This window comes from Mchenga conophoros, linkage group LG13 (assembly GCF_057382185.1).
Source record: "Mchenga conophoros isolate Kocher_MC1m ecotype Shallow Benthic linkage group LG13, M_conophoros_male_GT1.1, whole genome shotgun sequence".
Taxonomy (NCBI): Eukaryota; Metazoa; Chordata; class Actinopteri; order Cichliformes; family Cichlidae; genus Mchenga; species Mchenga conophoros.
The window spans coordinates 7,681,495-7,700,896 of NC_140538.1; the positions used below are offsets into that span (position 1 = coordinate 7,681,495).

General features: G+C 38.8%; 1 long non-coding RNA gene across 1 annotated transcript; it reads left to right on the top strand.

Annotated features, from left to right (window-relative positions):
• Positions 1–10,877: 10,877 nt before the first annotated feature.
• LOC146560782 (uncharacterized) lies at positions 10,878–13,694 on the top strand. Its single transcript, XR_014894793.1, has 4 exons — positions 10,878–11,341; positions 11,715–11,867; positions 12,235–12,322; positions 12,916–13,694. It is a non-coding gene; the product is annotated as an uncharacterized LOC146560782 (long non-coding RNA).
• The last annotated feature ends 5,708 nt before the right edge of the window (positions 13,695–19,402 follow it).

Here is a 19,402-nt window from a genome sequence, read left to right on the forward strand (position 1 = left end):
AATTAATCAAGCAGCTCATTGGGACCCACAGTTAAAATGATGATGTATATATACTGTATACCCATACATACCCCCATGATCCAGAGATTCGGGCATGGTGTCTGGCCAGAGCTCATCTATGTAATATGTGGATGTCCTCCAAACTAAATAGGAAAGAGACCACCCACCTTGTTATCAGCATTCAGCTCAAAAACCTGCATCTTTGATAGTACGGAAGTGCATTGGTGCTTATGGAATTGATAGCTTGCACATCTAGACAAATGCAGAAATGTATAAATAGCTTTTAGAGCAACATCCTCCCCCATCCAGACAATGTTTTTTCTTAGGGAAATCATTGGATTATTCAGGAAAACTATGCTAAACCACAGCGCAGCTATTAAAAAAAGTATGGCTTCTAAGTAGAAGAGAAGCAGGAACGGGATAATATTGCTGGGTTCCCGGACGTTTACAACAATGATCACGTGCATACCGAACTGTGGAGTGGAATCAGTTCAGATTTTGGATCAACCATGATCCGTTGCACCACTAGTTTTTACTAACTTGTGTTTAACACCAACCTACCAGAGGGTCTGCAGATGAAAATTAGCCCAAGGCTAATCTGGCATATTTACATTTGTTAAAATGTTCATTAATATGTATTGCCCCTCTTTCTAAATAAAATAAAATAAATAAATAAAAGTAAAAGAATCTACACTTTTTTTTCTAAAAGTCTGGCAAAGACCTGTTGAAATGCTTTTAAGGGCAGTCTCCAGTTACAATGACAGAAGTAAAAATTGATGACTGGAGCAGCTGATCACGTGGGTTTGTGGGTTTCTGCACGGCATCCTAAAACTAACTTCTTTAAACTTCTTCCTCCTTCTGTTTGTATGACATGTAAAGTGAAATATCTTAAGCCATGTATCGGTTCTGGCATATACAGTAGCTCATGAGAATTGGCTCTTCAGTAAATTAGAAATAATGCATGCTTGTGCTAAACTATTGTTTGGTCTTTAGTACTCTTGGCAAAATGATACTTGGAGATGGTAGATGTTGACATGCTGACAATAGGTCACTCTAGCCGATTGCTAGGTGGTTGCTAGGCCAGGCAATGTGATATCTGATAAGAGCCACAAGGGCCTAAGATGTACCTCCTGTATCAGGCATAGGCAGCCTTCAACATTAAAAGCCATTTTAGCCCCTCCTACCAAAAGAGAGACAGTACCACACACGTGGTGGTGACAGATGGCTTGTTTTGTTTGTGTGTGTGTGTGTGTGTGTGTGGGGGGGGGGGTGTCTTTTTCAAAGCTTGTGAGAGCCTCAGTTTGACAACCTGGGGAAGACTCACTGTTGTCCAGGTGACTATCATACCTAATTGTTTGCCAAGAACTGTAGTATATTGATTGAAGCGATGTAGAGACACTTTCAGGTACTGTTGTCTCCTTAATATGAAGGCACTCCTGAACCTGAGACGATGTACTTCATGTTGCTGTCTTCTTACAAACTTTATGCCAGCCTCCTTTTCCATCAGGACTTTGCACCTGCACAGTGCCAAGCCTACTACCAAATAATCTGCTGAACATTTTGTTACTGTGCGTTACTTGTCATGATCCTGGGTCAGTGACCCAGCGATTAGATTCTATTGTTATTATTTTCTAGTTTATTCTGATTTTGTATTTGTTCTTTGGTTCTCGTGTTTTATTTTTTCCTACCTGTGTCTAACGCCCTGTGCTCTGTTTGTGTCCCCGAGTTTTGTGTTGTAAAACAGTCTGTGAGTTTCCTGTTTTACTTTGAAGGTTTGTGTCTCTTCGTGTCTAATTAGGTTCAGCTGTTTTCCCCTCTGGTGTGTCATTCCCTGATTACTTTATGTGTATTTATAGTGTGCGTCTGCCATTGTTCCTCGTCATGTCGTCTGTGTAACCTGGTGTGGATCCTTTTTCTCACCACACCACATGACTGCTGCCTCAGCCGTGACATTACTGGCAGTTGAACACCACAGATTCAGCAGTGTTATTGAAGGCGACAAGAAACGGATTGAGACGAGTTAAGGAGCTCATCTTCTATAACTGACCACTGAAAATAATCGATGTAATCCACCATCTAACAGCCACCTGAAGTGTTGAGGTTCCCTTCCCAGACATTTCAACCCCCACTTACGGCTTCTTTCATGTGATCTCATCAGCTCACATGATATTCGAGTGGGACAATTTCATACAGAAGCTTTGACCCCAAGGGTAAAGACATGCCTACTTTTTTATATTTTTGTCACACCTTGGCTCATGTGATGACTCACTTTCCCTTAATGGGTCAATGAACCCATGCATCACCTCTGAGAACCCACTGGGGTTAAATACCTGAGGGAATTTCCATCAGTAGTTTCAGAACTGAAGAAGCCTGTTAAATGAAAGGTGAAATGAACCAAAAGTCCAGCTGCCTTTTTCAAGTATTCAAGACAATCTCTGTAAGACTCTACTAAAAGAGATTCTAGTAATTTGATACAGGATTTCTGACTTTCATCAGCTATAAACCATATTCATCATAAATGAACTAAAAGGATAGAAATAGTCTCCTTTACAGGCGATAAGTATCTTAAACATTGAGACCTGAGTCTCATACTAAAAGCCTTTAAAGTTGCTTAAATTTAGCATTTTAACCATATTGAAGCTCCCTTGAAGTTGCTAGTTTGAACCAGTTGTGGAGAAACTGCACTTTTTCTGCAGTCAAAACATCTGCTTACTAGTTTCCCCATGTAGGCCATGTTTAGGCATACCTACTCGGGCTCTGTGTGGTATAAATATGGATTTGCCGTTCACCCACACCTACCCAGCTGGGGTCCTTCAAGTTTTTTGCTGGCATATTTATAGAAGGGAAATGCAGCTATACTGTGGAGAAGGTGAAACCACTGAACATGTTGTTGCACTGTCATGTGAGGTTGAGAGAAGGTGACTGGTTCAAATCGCAATTAAAAGTGAAATGCAATTTTATTGATGTACTGCAAAATAAATTCCAGAAGTAAGAGCTGTGGTGCCATTTTCCAATTTCCATTCTCTTCAACTTATCCTTTTCAGGGTTGCGGCTGGGGCTGGAGCCTATCCCAACTATCTTAGGGCGTGAGGCAGGTTGCACCCTGGACAGGTCACAGAGGCTAACACAGAGAGACAATTAACCTAACCCGACTAACTGCATGTCTTTGGACTGCTAATTTGTCTAATCATAATTTATGTACATGGTCACTATGGGCCCCCCCACCCCACTGTAGTCTGCCCCACTGGGGCCCAGTTGGAACCTTTCGGCTCTAAACTCCAGTGGACCATCTGTCTGTGGTCTCCAGTGCTCCCACAGACCCCAAGGAGGCCTATTTGCTGTGTAACCGTTCAAGCCTTGTCCACTGCATGTTTGACTAACTTCTTTAGCCCTTTAGAAATGAAACCAGAGTTTTATTGTAAGACACAATTGTGTTCTGAGTGGCAACTGAAGAGTAAGGTTTCATTTTCCCCTCTTGTTCATATTTTTAGGGAAAGTGAAACTCTAGTGACACAGACTTGATCTAGTGTGCCGTGTCAGCCACGTCTAACTGTTCAGATGTCTCACGAGAAAAGGGTGTAACCGGTTTGCTTTATTGGGTTACTCCCTTGTGAGCCCGTATCACAGGCAACAGCAGCAGACTGCAGTACAGTACACACATGAAGACACTCAGCTCAGTCTGTTTAATTTGGTAAATAAAGGGTTTTGTTTGCATAAAATGTGGCTTTGTCAAAATCCTGACTTAAATGGGATACAGAAAATAAGCTTATGGATTTGCTAACTGGCCACTTTATCATGGCTACTTTACCAGTACCTGGTTGCACATCCTTTTGCCTTCAGAGCTGCCTTAATTTCTTGTGGCATAGATTTAACAAGGTGCCAGAAGTGTTTCTCAGATTTTGGTCCATCCTGATGTGAAAGCATCACATGGCTGCTGCAGATTTGCCAACTGGCATCAGTGATGTGAATCTCTTGTTCCACCACATCCTAAAGGTGCTCTATTGGAATGATATCCGGTGACTATGGAGGCCATGAGTATGTTAATAATAATAATGGATTGCATTTATATAGTGCTTTTCGAGACCCTCAAAGCGCTTTACAATTCCACTATTCATTCTGTCACAGACCTGGGTCTAAAGGACCCACGGTCTTTGAATAAGTATGGACATGTGTATTTTTGGTGCTGCTGTCCTCTGTTTCCTTATGTTTGTGTATAGGTGGGTGTGTGGGTGTGGCAGAGCACCTGTTCTTCACCCCTGGTGGGCGTGGCAGACAGGAGCCTGGCCACACCTGAGGAGAAGAAGCGCACGTACCTGAAGCTGATCAAGCCTCGTCGGGGAGCTATTTAACAGTTTGGCTGAGCGCTCCTCAGTGCTGGATTGTTGCGTAGGACTCCACGTCAGTGTCTTGACTTAGGTTTAAATCAGTGTGTGCATACCTGCAAGAGCATGTTTCTTGACAGCTGCCTCTGGTATTCTTTCACCCAGGAGGAGCGTGGAAACAGGAGGGCAGTAAGCACGGGGATTGCGAAAACACGGGAGCGGAGAGCACAAAGACACGGATTTTGGGAGAAGACTGCACGGGAGTCAAGGGAGCACACGGGGATTTATTGTTATTTTCCTGCACTGTAAATAAAGACACCGTTGCAGTGAAGTGTCCTGCGTCCTATCTCCCCCACAGTCTGCCATGCAGACCGTGACACATTCACTCTCACATTCACACACTGGTGGAGGCACAGCTGTGGGGCAGACTGACAGAAGCGAGGCTGCCATATCGCACCATCTGTCAGTCTATTGGCCAACACCAATAGGCGGCAGGTGAAGTGTCTTGCCCAACGACACAACGACCGAGACTGTCCAAGCCGGGGCTCGAACCGGCAACCTTCCGATTACAAGACGAACTGCCAACTCCTGAGCCACGATCACCCTGTTGAATGTTGAATGCATTATGTTAAAAAAAAGTTTTAGGTGATTTGAGCATTGTGATATGGCACATTGTCCTGCTGGAGGCTTCCATCAGAACTCATGCTCCAGTTAGTCCCCAGTGTTTATATAGTTGCGTCTTTTCTGCTCTCTCGGCCCATGTATTCCCCATGCGTGCCCTGCCTCAATTGTTTTTTTTTTTGTTGTTGTTGTTGTTTTTGTGGGGGGGTGTTCACTTTGTCCTTGTCCTACATTTAGAGTATCTTCTACACCACCGCATAGAAGCAGCACTGGGGCATTCACATGAAGTTTTTTAATAAAAGAATAAAATCTAGACTAAAGGCAAATGTCCCTTGCAGGAAGCTGCATCCTCTTTTCTCTACCCACTGAATTGCTCTCTGCTGTTTTCCTCTATTACCCAATTACATAATCATGCAATCCTGTGGCTGCTGTCCATGCTTAGCAACTAATTTCCAGGCAACGCATGGAAATGAAACAGAGCAATAAACTCCAATTTCATGCAGTATAATTTCATAATACCAAATTATGATCAATAATGGAGCACTGAAATGGCTTGGTGCACAGTAAAAAAAAAAAAAAAAGGTAATCTTTTCCTCCATGTTGTTACAATAACAACGTGTGCATTTTCTTTCTTCAAATTACTTTACCTCCTGCTCTGTCACTAGCATGGATAATCTGATAATACTTAATTTTAAAATGGTTCATTGTTACCTAGCAGACAACACAACCTTTAAATACACATGTCCGAAAGCTGCTCTGGTTTTTAATGTATCCATTTCCCCAGTCTTGGTTTTTCAAGTGCATTCCAAAAACATACGTGATGACTCTAGTGGAGAGATAATTGCAGAGGTTCAGGAGAGTGGGGAGACCACAGATACAAACAGTGATGTTCAGCACGGTTGTTTGGTAGGTGGTGTCTCAGGAATTTCCTCCATGTGGAGGAATTGTAATAACAGCAAAGGTTAAGATTTACATGCTTATTTACTTGTTTTCCTTAAAGACACAGTCCGCTCTAAAGAAAATGTCACTAACTACTGCAACATTAGGCAATCACTTCCTGGTGACAGGTTCTATAAGTTTGTTTTAAAACAGCATTTCCCTCTTGTTACATGCTTATAATTTAAACTGCTCTTTTATAGCATCATTCAGATCCTTAGAGTATATAAAATAAGCATGATCTGAAGCTGAAGTGGTTTTAAAAAGATACTCATCTGTTATATCTTAGCAGGATTAGTCAAAGATTTTGGAACGTCCCAGTCAAGGAAATGTAAACATGGGAAGAGCAGCAGTAAGACCCGCCCACACCCACCGGATATGACATTAAGCCATATACAGCATGTAAATTGATATGGTGTTGCAAAGTGGCTTGCAGATACCACTGTAGGCAGGGTTAAGTTGCTTTATTTGTGCATCCTATATTTATTTGCCATCAGCTGTTGTGGACTGGTGTAGTGATCAATTAATCATAACTTCATTTCCTTTGCAAGCTAATGCTATGCTCAGTTTTTGATCAATAACTTGGAAGCGATATCCACAGAGACATCCATAATGGAGCTCTGACATCGACTTTGCATTTTCAAAAAGGGGAACCTTAATTATCAGGGGATCTGCTCTCTCACCAAGGGGGGCACAGTCGCAGTTTGGATGTAGAAGAAAGGCAGAATATCAAAACAAGCACAAACCACAAACGATAGTAACCTATAAATTATTTTTATTTCAACGCATGAAATTTCTTCTTTTTAGTGAGAGCATGTGAGAATGCTGAATGTTTTTAAATAATAGCAGTAAGTGATTGTATTAATGATTATATTGATGGGTTGTACTGATCAGTTTCTTGTTTTGAAAACGGCTCCAATTCAATTTTGTTACATGTATTGTTCTGTAGCACAACTAAGTAACAAGATAACAGTTTTCCACTAGAGGCTGACACAGTAACCTCTGTTTAACCCTTCAGAAACTACATTTCTATCCAAGGGGAAAGCAGTACAAACATGCAAGCTTTCAAAAAGCACAAATGCTCACAAACACACATTTCCCTATCCAAATGGTGTTATTTGTGACCTCTAGCATTACAGATGCACTGCACAGGGAGAAAACGCAAGATTTGCATCTTCTCTGCTCTGCAGAACACACCTGCTTAAAATAGCTTTTTAAGCCTTTATTTGGTTTTGCAAATAAGAGTTTGAATTTTGAGAGTAATTAAGTGCATCAGCAAAAGATGCACAGCTCACTGAAGGTCCCAACACAACACTTCAGTGAGGTTGAGGTTTGGACTTTGGGCCACTGCGACACCTTGATTCTTGTCTTTTCTGGCCAAGCTTCAGGTGTGAGACGGATGGCATGCATGCCAAAGTATTCTTTGGTATGCAGAGGAGTTCATGGTCAACTGAATGAGGGTACTACAAAGAGGATTTCATCTTATCCAGGTAACATCAGGCTGAACCCTGAGTTCTACAAAGCTGGTTCACTGTTACTGGGGTATATCACCACTGTAGTTTATGCACAAACCTTAACCTGCGCCAGAGCAGTTTGTTCTACAGTGGAAATCATTGCCTACTGACTGATCAATTTTCTCAGGAAAATACCTTGGAGAGTAAGAAGATATGTTGTTCAATAGCATCTATTTTCTCTGGATTACCCTGACAGTCAGTAAGACCGCACCCCGCCCCTTTGTCTATAGCAGCTGTGTAGCTTTCAGTCATTATGTGTTTAGCCTTCATCTTTCTTTGTTGCACTGGCAGCTAAACGTACAATCAATCTCACTTAATCAGTCAGCTACTGTCAATACCATGCCCACACAGGGGAAAACTCTGGGTTAACTTAATGAGTTGATTAGCTTTGTGACCACTTAGCCAAACATCGGCAATCAGTAAAAGTTCACTTTAATTCAATCCGATTTCATTTGTATAGCACCAATTTGCCTGAATGCGGTTTATATTGTAGGTTAGAGTTGAGAAAGAAACTTTTAAAAGAAAAACCTCTGGCAGAACCAGGCTCCAGGAGGGGCAGCCGTCTGCTGTGACCAGTTGGGGGTGAGGGGAAAACACATTGTGAGAGAGGCAAAATTTTATAATTACAAAGGATTAAAAGCAACAGTCATGTATGGCAATGAGGAAGGAGAAAAGACATGACTGGAAAATTCTCCCTGGAAGCCCCCAACAAATTGAGACTAGCAATGTGACTTAGTTGAGGGTTAGGGTCACTTAACTAGAAAGCCTAACTATATGACGTTTTGAGACTAATCCTAAAAGTAGAGGGGGTGTCTGTTTCCCAAATCCAAATTAGGAGCTGGGTACACAGGAGTGGTGCCCTAAAGCTGAAAGCTCTGCTCACATTCTACTTTTGGAAATGTGAAAATCACAAGTAATCCTGCAGTCTGAAACCAAAGTGTTCTATTGGGATAATATGGTGCTATGAGGTCTTTAAGATGCAATAGGTCCTCACTTTTCAAGACCTTGATTTTTAAATTAAATTCTAAACTTGACAGCTAGCCAGTAAAGAGATGCTGAAATGAAGAAATGAGTGAATCCAGGTTATGGAAAGCTACCGTGGGTATGTTGAACCCACTTTGTAGCACAGCACCTCAGCTGATGACTTGGAGATTGCAAAACAAGCTCCAATTATCAGCCCTCCACCATCAAGCCTAGCCAGTGTTTCTGCTGACATGCTGTGCTTGGTTTTCACCATGCATGCAGGTTTGTTTATTACAGCCAAACAGCTCCACTTTGGTCTTATCTGTCCTGACATGCAAATTTGCAAAGGTAAGCTGTGCTGCCATGTTCTTTTTAAAGACAGGAGACTTCTTTCTTCTTATTATTTTACCTTGAATATTATATCTCCTTTGTGCCCTGTGTTAATTATACTTCAACCGATTCCTCGATTGTTTTTACCTGTGGTCATTATATTTAGCTGTCCCTCAATCCCCATCTGTGTCCTGTTATGTAATCAGGCTACCGTGTTTATATAAATCGTCTTTTCTTCAAGGTTAAATTGTTTTTCTGTGTGCTGCCTTCTTTTGTGCTCTGACCGCTGTGCTTGTCGGTCCATTTTTTCTTTTTCTTTTTTTTAAATGTTAATTCTGGTGTTTGGATTTGTTATTCAAAGTCCAGCCTGCAGTGCGTTTGGGTCTTATCCTTCTCGTCCCTTTGAGTGTATTGTTTTTTGTTTTTCTATTGTCTCTGCAGGTTAAAACCAGCTATAAAAATATGATTCACTGGTGCTCAGTGAGGTTTTTTCTTTCCAAATCTCACCATCTTTTCCCAGCACCGTAATATGAGAGCAGGTGTCAATTGTGGCATCAAATTCACTAACAGGTCTAATTTCAGTGCTGGGATTAAGTTGGGTCTCAGCGGGGAGTCCCTATTACGAAGGTTAAAATTGGCATTTTTATATAGTTTAAGCTTCATGGAAGTGAGAATGACAACCGCAACATTACATGAATTTCCCACCATCAATTATTTATTAGCAGAGGTGTGGACTCGAGTCACATGACTTGGACTCGAGTCAGACTCGAGTCATTAATTTTATGACTTTAGACTTGACTTGAAAAAATGTTCTAAGACTTGTGACTTGACTTGGACTTTTACACCAAAGACTTGGGACTTGAATTGGACTTGAACCGGTTTACTTGAAAAGACTTGATATTTTACCCCAAATATAAAATTTAACATGCATATTATATAGAGATTGAAAATGTGACGTCATTCACGGGTAGAACCGCAAAGGATTCTGGGAACTCGTGGCAAGCGGTACTAGCGCACGCAGGCTTTCAATTAAAATCAGTTATACAGCGATAAAAAGAAACACAAAAATGTCAAGAAGCTGTTGTATTATTAACTGCAATAGCCGGTCGCATGACAGCCACGGGAAGCCGACGGGTAAAGAGATCGGTTGTTATCGGATTACGTCGTTGAAGAGAAATTGTTCGAGCCATGTTTCCGAAGTAACAAAGACGCGACGGATGGTCTGGATTGCAGCCATTCAAAGATCAAATATAACATCCCAGAACACTCCAGCTCACAGGTTAGTCTGCTCCAAGCATTTACACGAAGGTCAGTGTTTTTTAGTAGTTAATACGTCATTTTCATAACATAATTGGTGATATAGGTTACAAGCAAGTCTGGCGCTGAACAGAAATTGTCGCGCTATGCTCCTTTGTTTATTGTGCATAAATAGTGAATTGTCCTGACACAATATTGCGTTTCGCTTCTGTTATTATGGTACATTGACAAAAACATATGCTTTTATTCACAGGATAAAACAGGTTTTTTGTATCACTAATTGCCCAGTACGATTACAGCATACAATATTGTTGTCACTGCTACATTTCTGTGATGCATACCAGAAATTATTTCCACTACTAATTAACTACCGTTGAGCTCAAAGGTCCTATTAATAAACGGTTAACGAATGTGTATTTATGACGACGATTTGTGAGACTGGTAAACTTATGATACGTACGATGGTCTTTCGTTCTACACGGTGCAGTTCAAGGTCCTGTACCCATCCGTCGGTAAACTGTACCTGGGCTTGTTGCAGTGACCTGAAGTTACTAAACTTCATGAGTGTATGCACTCACTCCAAGAAGCGTATAATTATAAATATGCATATAAATATGCCAAGATGAGATACACTGAAAAAAAGGGACTGGCCATCTCTTGGATTTATGTAAGCATCTTGCATGTATTTAACACAATTACCTCATGTTTTAAAGATAAATGTAACTATATAGTGTAAAAACTACATGATATGCAGAAAGGGTGTATTAAATTGTTCATATCATGTTCAGGTGAAGTAAGTCAATAAGATAGCAACGTTAAATCTCGTGAAACCACGCGTGATTTCATCTCGCGGGCTTTGGATCGTGGTTCAAAAAAGGCATCCATCTCAGTCAAGTCGAGCAGCCAACTCTACGTTTTTGGTATGTCTTGATTTTTTGAATTAATATTTACCATATTTCAGCCAAATGTAGTTAAATGTCTAGAGTGTCGCCATGTAACATGCTAAAAAAGAGCCATTAGCTTATTTGCTGTTTTATCTGTTGTCAAAGAATTGGCGCTTTTTCATTTGAATTTGTCTTTGGCACAAGAGCCGTAATATCACATTAAACCTAATTATGAGGCACTCATAACATAATTTGGTTTTCTGTGTGAATAGATTTGCCAACTGACTCTTCAGTTACATTGTGTATTTACTGCACCGTGGTGTTAGTGAGATTTTGGACATTGAACAGCTTTAGCTAATATCATTAGCGGCATTATGCTAGCTTACATCCCTACCCCTCCTGCCCTCACCTGCTGTCCTTTTCTTTTTGTTTTTTTTGCTGCACATTGAGAGACCACATCTATTCTGCATTTCACCAGGAGTCAGCTGATGGATTGTGGGTTCAAGGTGTTATGGTAAGAAAGTATATTCTATTTTCGCTTAAGGTTTCTGTAACTTAATTATAATAGGTTTTGTATAATTATTAGGTGCATGCATACACAAATAGACCACCCTATTAAAACAACTGAGAAATCCAAAATCTGCCATAGGTTTAACTTATACCTGTATGTATTGTCAGAAAGGTGATTACTGGACTCGCATTAATGCACACTTGAACTAAAATGAGGTTGTAACTTGTGGGTTCTTGGGTTGCAAATCAGAAACAAACATCTTTGGATTTTTTTAATCCCATAAGATCTGGAAACACAGTTTTTATTCAACAAAACATTACTGATTAACCAAGCACAGTGCCTGCTGTTATTTCAAAATAATTTTATGTCATTTCAGATAAAATGCAGCATTCCAGTGCATCCCAACCATGCCTTTACAGTCAAGGTTTCTGACGGAGCTGAGTTTCTCTCTGACAGTCTGCTGAAAGTGTTTGCAAAGTGATCGGGGGAACAGTGCACAAAGCTAAAGGATGTAGCTGCCATGATGACAGTAAGAACTTTAAAATTCTTTAAGTACAAAGTGTATATGTATTGCATTAGGTCAGTAAAATTTTTATGCTACATCCATTGAAACAGTCAACTATTACCTGTGCGTAATGATTCCACTAAAAGGATGCCATAATTTTCGTCATGCATTTACTGGCCCACTGAGAAAAATTTATCTTTTTTTAAAAATATATGTTCTGGAAACTATATATCCATAAAGTTGATGTCAAACAGGAATTTTTGATATTGCTTTGTAGATGCTGGTGTTGCATGTTGACTGGTTTAAAAAGTCAAGTTTTTGTCTGGGATCATTTTCTTCTGTGCTACTGAAAAGTTCACAAATCTCTGTTTTCTTTGTTATAATAGTCAAGGATGACATTAATGCTCAAAGGGAGTCTCATCAAAGTGCTCCGCATCTGTGTGAAAGACAATTGCAACATCTTGGTGCAGGAGTTCATGGTGAGTGTTTTATGAGTAGATTGTGGCTTTGCAACATTTAAAAATGCATTTAGTTATCCACTTGATCCTCATTGGACTGGTTAGGACCAGTAGTCCTCTTTAATAATTTGAAGTTCACATGAGGCCTAGTAGTGAACTCGGCCGCCGGCCCTTGAGGCCCCACCCCTACCCCTGTATTAGGGGTCACATCAGTGTGAAAAAACTTTAAATTTGTCATTCTAGTGAACAAAGAAAAATCCCCCCAATATTTACATTAGCTTTTGTTTGAAAAAAAAAAAAAAAAAAGACCAACTGACCAACAGCTAACCAAATTGTGGGGCTGAAAGTCTAAATTCTAACATCTTCTGAGTGACATAACCTGGATTTCTGATGGGCCGGTGTCTTTCTAACAAAAACTAATGTAAAGCATTTGAAATTATTATGTTTTTCACCCTCTCTTAGAAACTCTGTTAGACCATGAATGGCAGCATGGCAGGCAACTCTTTGGCTATAGCTATTTACTATGGTTTAAATTACTCTAACATTAGAACTGGTAGATTCAAAAGAGATGAGTTTAAAAGGGAATCTTAAAAAAATGTTTTGTGTTTAACCAGGACTTGACTGAGGCCACTGCACAGATTGAGAAAACCAAAATGAACATCTGTCTCCAGAGATGCGCCAGGCAATGACTTTTCTGATGTTGGCATCATCATCGAGGGTATAGTAGTTCTTCAAGATCTGGATAACGTGACCTTTGCAGTAGCCATGCTGTTTGGACCTTTTTTATTCCTTCAATATGAGTTACCCATCACAGCTCTGCTACACTTTTGAGGTGATTCAATGGGTGGTAATGGAGTTGGATGCAACTCAGCTCTCAAGAAAAGCTCACAACTAAGACAAAACTGCTCCTGCAAGGAAAGCTCACTGTTATGCATGCAAGCTGATCAGCTCTAGGTGAGAGGACATTTAAATCTCACACTTGTTCTGCTGCATTTTTGAAGCTCAATTCCAGGAACAGATCGCAGGGTTCATTTTTATATACTCTGCAACTGCCATGAGGACAAGCTGTTTTTGTTGTTGTTGTTTGTTTTTCCTTTTGCTCTGTACAAGTTCTCTGTTTGTCTGTTTGGCAGCATTTTTCAATTTCTGTTTGTATTTTTTCTTTCTTTTACTAGTGAAGAGATGTAGCGTGAACAGTTATACAGTCTAAATATCCCATATGGGTCGTGTGAAATGGTATTTTCAGTTTCATTCAGTTGAAGTAAAGAACGTTGAATATTTCTAAGTGTGCTGTTTTGAACCAAGATGTCACAGTATGATCAGTGCTGTAATTTTTGACAGTCACTGTATCAATGTTATTTTTGCGTCTCTTGAATAAAGTTTTTGACCTGCAAGTGCTAATTTCTTTAGTTATTGGGGTAAAATGGGTAATGTTAATAGGAAGGTGTTTGCCAATTCAGTAACCTAATTTAATGTTAATGGAAACTAACATTTCCTCAAATTGTTTAGTTATAATTGTTGTTTAACTGAATCTTGATGTCAGAGGCCTTAAATAGAATGTTTTGATTTGTTCTTTCCCAACATTTTTCAAAAGAAACAGTCTAATTTCTTTGCTGTGATTGATTCCAGAGAACACGGAAGAACTGACATTATTTAACTGTTGATTTATGTAGATTCAGTGGAGGAGTAATGTCAGTTTAATTCTTTACCTACTGTCAATGCAGTGAAATTAGACATTTTGTTTTGAAAGGTTACTGGTGGATGCCAGCAACCATCTTGGAAGAGAACAATACAATCTGTTATAAGGCCTCCATTTGAAAATTGTGTATTTGATACTAGAATATAATAGCAAAATGTAATTTGAAGATAACATGTAGTATTTAAGTGACCAAGTAGTATTGGGTAAAAGTTATTGAATGGTGTTGGGATAAAGTGAAAAAATTGTGAAGGATTAAAATATTTCAAGAGCTCAAATTACTTCATCAAAACATGTTTAAGTCACATTTTATCAACACAAATTGCACAAGTTTATTGAACATGAATAAATTGTGTTAATTTAACTCAATTGTTTAAGTTGCTGCCAAAGCAAAACATCTGTGTGCAACAAATGTCCACCATTGAATTAAGTAAATCCAACAACATATTTTTTTCAGTGTAGCTGACTTCATCTAACTAGCAAATGTTGTCCAGGCTACGTTGGTGATACAGTTTTTTTTAATGTGTATGATATTTTTGTCATGCGATTTTAAAGCTGGTCCTACAACCGCATCCAAGAATAACATGCAGCTTATCTCAGAACTGTCGGTGAAAATTATTCTTGGAGCTAGGTTTAATTGAGCTGCATTTTAAAGAGGTGCAATTTCACAATTTGTGTATATTTTCTAAGTTCACTATTTTGTCATGTGTTGAGAAAAACACAGATTTTAAAATTACACGGTCTAATATTTACATTTAGCATATAACTGCAACATTATTTTTTCGTTGTTTTTTTTTTTTAAAGACTCGAAAGGACTTGAAATTCAAAGTTTCAGACTTGTGACTTGACTCGGACTTTTACACCAGTGACTTGAGACTCGACTCTGACTTGCCTGACATTACTTGAGACTTGACTTGAGACTTGAGGATAAAGACTTGAGACTTACTTGAGACTTGCAAAACAATGACTTGGTCCCACCTCTGTTTATTAGCACTGACCAAAGTCTACCATCAAAAGGTGCATTACACAGACTGTAAGACAATCCCACACACAAACAGTGGGAGCATTGACATCTCTGTTAAACTGATCCAGACTTCTTTTTTTTCTTTTTTTTTAAATCTCATCACTACTGATCAAGTACAACTAGGAAGTATGCTCCTGTGGGGGGTATTTTGTGTTTGTTTTATTTTTATTTTATTTTTTGTTTTTTCCAGCTGTCACAATTTTGTGCGTCATGAAATAAATGGGAAATTATCCCAGAAGGTGAGATTTTTTAAAACCAGGGACACTGGAAGTGTTCCTGAGATGAACAATGAGAGAAATGTGGTGTTGTTAATGGCACTGCTGACAAAGTAAAAGAGGAAGGCCGCAGAGAAGATCCATGAATCTACTAAAGGAGGACGAGCAAAGCGTTGGTGCGAAAGAAGAGTAACAAATAGTGTGAAATCAAGGGGTCAGCCTGGAGTTCTGCTTTAACAGGAGCAATTGGAGGAAGAAACAAAAACATTGCTTTCAGTTCTGCCAGTACTTAACCAGCCTCAAGCTCAGGCTGCAGAGTTCTGGCAAATTAATTTCTCTCTGATGTCACAAGCCACATCTTTGTAATTTCCTTCAAGCCACATCACTTGTATTAGCTTTTAATTGTGTGATTTGTGTTATTTGTGCAGATTCTGCTGAAAGAATGGAATGAAATTGCTCACAATCTGCATGTTATGTGGTGTTCACATGATTCCCATAAAAATAAAAGCTTTCCTGTAATTTCTCTGTGCTGTATGCTGCCGGCTCCATGCTTTTTAGCAGGAGAAACAAATAATTCCCACAATAATGTGGGGAAGTAAAGCCACAGCAACATTTCAAAACTAAAGTCATGTGAAGTTCTCACATCAGATCATCTGATCGCATCTTGTGACCCTTCGGGTCAGACGTTAAAAATAAAATGAGCAGATTTCTTTTATTCCACAGTAAATTTGAAAGTGAAATCACAAAATTAAATAGAAACAAAGCTCAGTTCTTTGCTAATTTATGGTTTAAAACATTCTGCTAAAAATATTTTAAATATGTTGTGTCACCAGTGAGAGAGGAAACCTCAATGTTAAGTTTAACAATTAAAAATGGCTGCATTCTTCCTCCTTTTCTTTTTTTCTAACCAGCATGTAAAACAGTGTCTTAAGACCCACAGTGCTGTACAGTGACTCCTGGGACAGCTAATGATTAAACATTTAGTCACCTCCAGGAAACAGTTTCTGCATGTAGGCATTGGGTAATGATTTCAGCATGTACAGTCCTGCTGAGCAGTGTTTATTACAACATGCCCACTGATACTAAACTTTCTTTTGATTAAATCACTCTAAAGATGTCATCCAAATGCTTAATTTCTTTATTATGTCGCAGTTATCCTAACATGATTAATATCACTGAGGTAAGAGATGACATTAGAGATTTGGTCATGTTTTTATTTGGTCAAGTAGAATATATTCTTTTTTTGTGTGTGTCAGCAACACCAGACTTGATCACATCAACTTATCTCCTAATACAGAGGTGGGAAACTCCAAGCCTCAAAGGCCGGTGTCCTGCAGGTTTTAGATATCCCACTGGGTTAACACACCTGAATCAAATAAATATCTTATTAACAGGCCTCTGGAAAACTTCAAGACATGTTGAGGAGGTCATTTAGCCATGTAAATCAGCTGTGATGGATCAAGGACACATCTAAAACCCGCAGTACACCGGCCCTTGAGGCCTGGTGTTCCTCACCCCTGTTTAAGATATATTTCTAAATTAAATCAGTTGCTTGGTTGGTTGATCTAAAAAGATTTTCTAACAATATAAGTGAACAATCACCCCCAGGTTTCGTTTTTCAAAAGGTTTTCCAAAGTCAGTTGGTATTACAATAAATCCTTACAACACAATACATTACATCAGCTCTTGTTTTAACCAATCACTTCTTGGATTCTACTCAGATTTAGACAAAGAGCTTTTAAGGATTTGCTAGAATAAGGTTGTTGTTCATTTCCAACTTATCTGCTCTTACTGGAACACTGAAAGCTTTCCACACCCAGTACACAGCACTTTGCCTGATTAAATCTAACAGCGTAGATATTTAACTGAGTCAATGACTTATTCCTTGCCTCTGGCACAATCTATACATTAAATAAAACATTTTTTTTTAAACCAATGTGCTAGTGATTTCACTAGATTTTATATATAGATAGATAGATAGATAGATAGATAGATAGACTATAAAATAAAATATATTGCCTGACAGCCATATATCTGTAAAGTGATGGTTTTAATTGTGAATAAGTCAGCAAATCCAGTTCAAGTTTATATTTACTGTCTAATCGATGTGTTTTATTGCCTTTCTGTGGTCACACATTCTTCTGATCTTCTCGCATCAGTCTGAGAAAGCGAGCACTTGGATTAGGCAAGCAGAATGAACAGAAGGGCAAAGTCACAGGACCCAAGGACATCGCTGCCAGGGTCTGACCAAAGAGCTACAAGGGTGCTATTGTTGCTGTAAGAGGAAGCTTGAACAGGCCAATGACAAAGAATTTCAACCCCTTCTTCCCCTTACAGCACATACTGTTTTTTAAAATGAGGGGGGTTGGTTTAAAGTTTTCACTGTGATTTTCTTATATAATTTTCTTTTTAAGATTATAAATTAAAACTTAATCCTGATTTTTGCATGTGGTTTTTATCTGCAGCATGTCAGGCTTCACATGCATGCAGTACCAGCAACTCTAGGTATTTGGTTTAGAAACAACATAATTCTGACTGACCAGTTTATTGTAATGAAGTTTATATTTTGGTGAAATTATTGTTGATGCTAAGGTTTCAAAATGACCTGTCCTGCCTCAAGAGGATTATTAATGGGTAGCGATAAAAAAAAAATCTAAAATGCATATTATTTATACTGATGAATAGCTTAAACAATATAGTAGTTGATCCTCAATATATGAATATACTTCTAGAATGTAAAATGTGATGAGATCAGTCTGTTTAATCTGTTTTATGTGTTGTGAAACAATTTAAAAGCTTCAGTCAGTCACATTCCTAAGACACGGGGACCTTGGGGCCCTGATTGTATATTGGATTGTATATTGTGATATACCTGCCTTCTGCTTGTGCTGTAAAATATTTAGGTCGGTGTTGTCTATGTGTGACATATCATATCAAATCTGACGTCAAATCATAAGTACCCGGGCAGTGCACCTTGCATGTCTGCAGGGTGGATCGAATGGAGGGTTTTTTTCTCCAGACTCTGTGTGTGTGTGTGTGTGTGTGTGTGTGTGTGTGTGTGTGTGTGTGTGTGTGTGTGTGTGTGTGTGTGTGTGTGGTGGGGTGGAATGAATAAAACCTCAGTGTTGGTGTTTTGGCAGCATTGCAGAGGAAGTTTCAGCCTTACTTTACATTAAAACAGGCAGATGTGTTTTTCTGAGAAAAACTGCCAGTTGTCTGCAGGAAACTACATATCTGCACTAAAAGCACACAGTTGTATTTTTTCTTTTTTTTTCTTTTTACTCCTTAAATTTTTAAAACAAGTATCTAGTTTCTACTCCTTTTCAAGACAGGCTCAGTACTTTGATTTTAGGCATTTGAGGGGAGTTATTTTTTTCATGTCATTGAAGCCTTCAAATTGATTTGAGTCTCCATAAGTTGTTTTTGCCGTACTTCACTTAAAAGAGGAGTAAGAGGAGCATAACGGGAAAAACAGTTTTTTAATTGGCAGGTAATTTCAAGTGCAATGTTTCTATCAGCTCAACAAACATCAGCAAACACATTAACTGTTTGTGTGTGTTAGAAATAAAGTTTCTTTTTAACATTAATTGCAATGTATATTCATATTAGAGTTGATACATTTCTTATTAGAAAGATGCAACATATTTAACTTCATATTGTGAAGGCTTGGGTGTTGAAGGTTGACTTGCACACACTGATACTAACACATGTGCTCATGTTCCACTTAACTTATTCAAGTTGAGTATACTTACTAGAATTAACATTTACATTGAAATAAAGTTTGTATTCACATCTACTAATATTATTATATTATTATTAAGCTTTGTAGACGTGATCAAAGCGACTTGCTGAAGTTCAAACTGAGCATCAGCATCAGAAGAAATAGGATTTGATGCAGTAAAACCTTTTGTTAATATTTTTTGGTTTTTTAACGAATTAAACTTCTATTGCCATATATGACTTTTAAATTGGTATCATTGTTGCAAAGTCTGGTATTTTTGATCAGTTTATCCAGTTTTTTGGGGTTTTTTGTTTTGTTTTTTTGAAAAAAGGAGAAAAAAAATCACATTAATAATCTAGAGGCCTCGAAAACTCATATTTCAAATATGATACACTTACAGGGTTGAGTGACTTTTAATGTGGCATGTTTGTTGGTGCATGGTGAG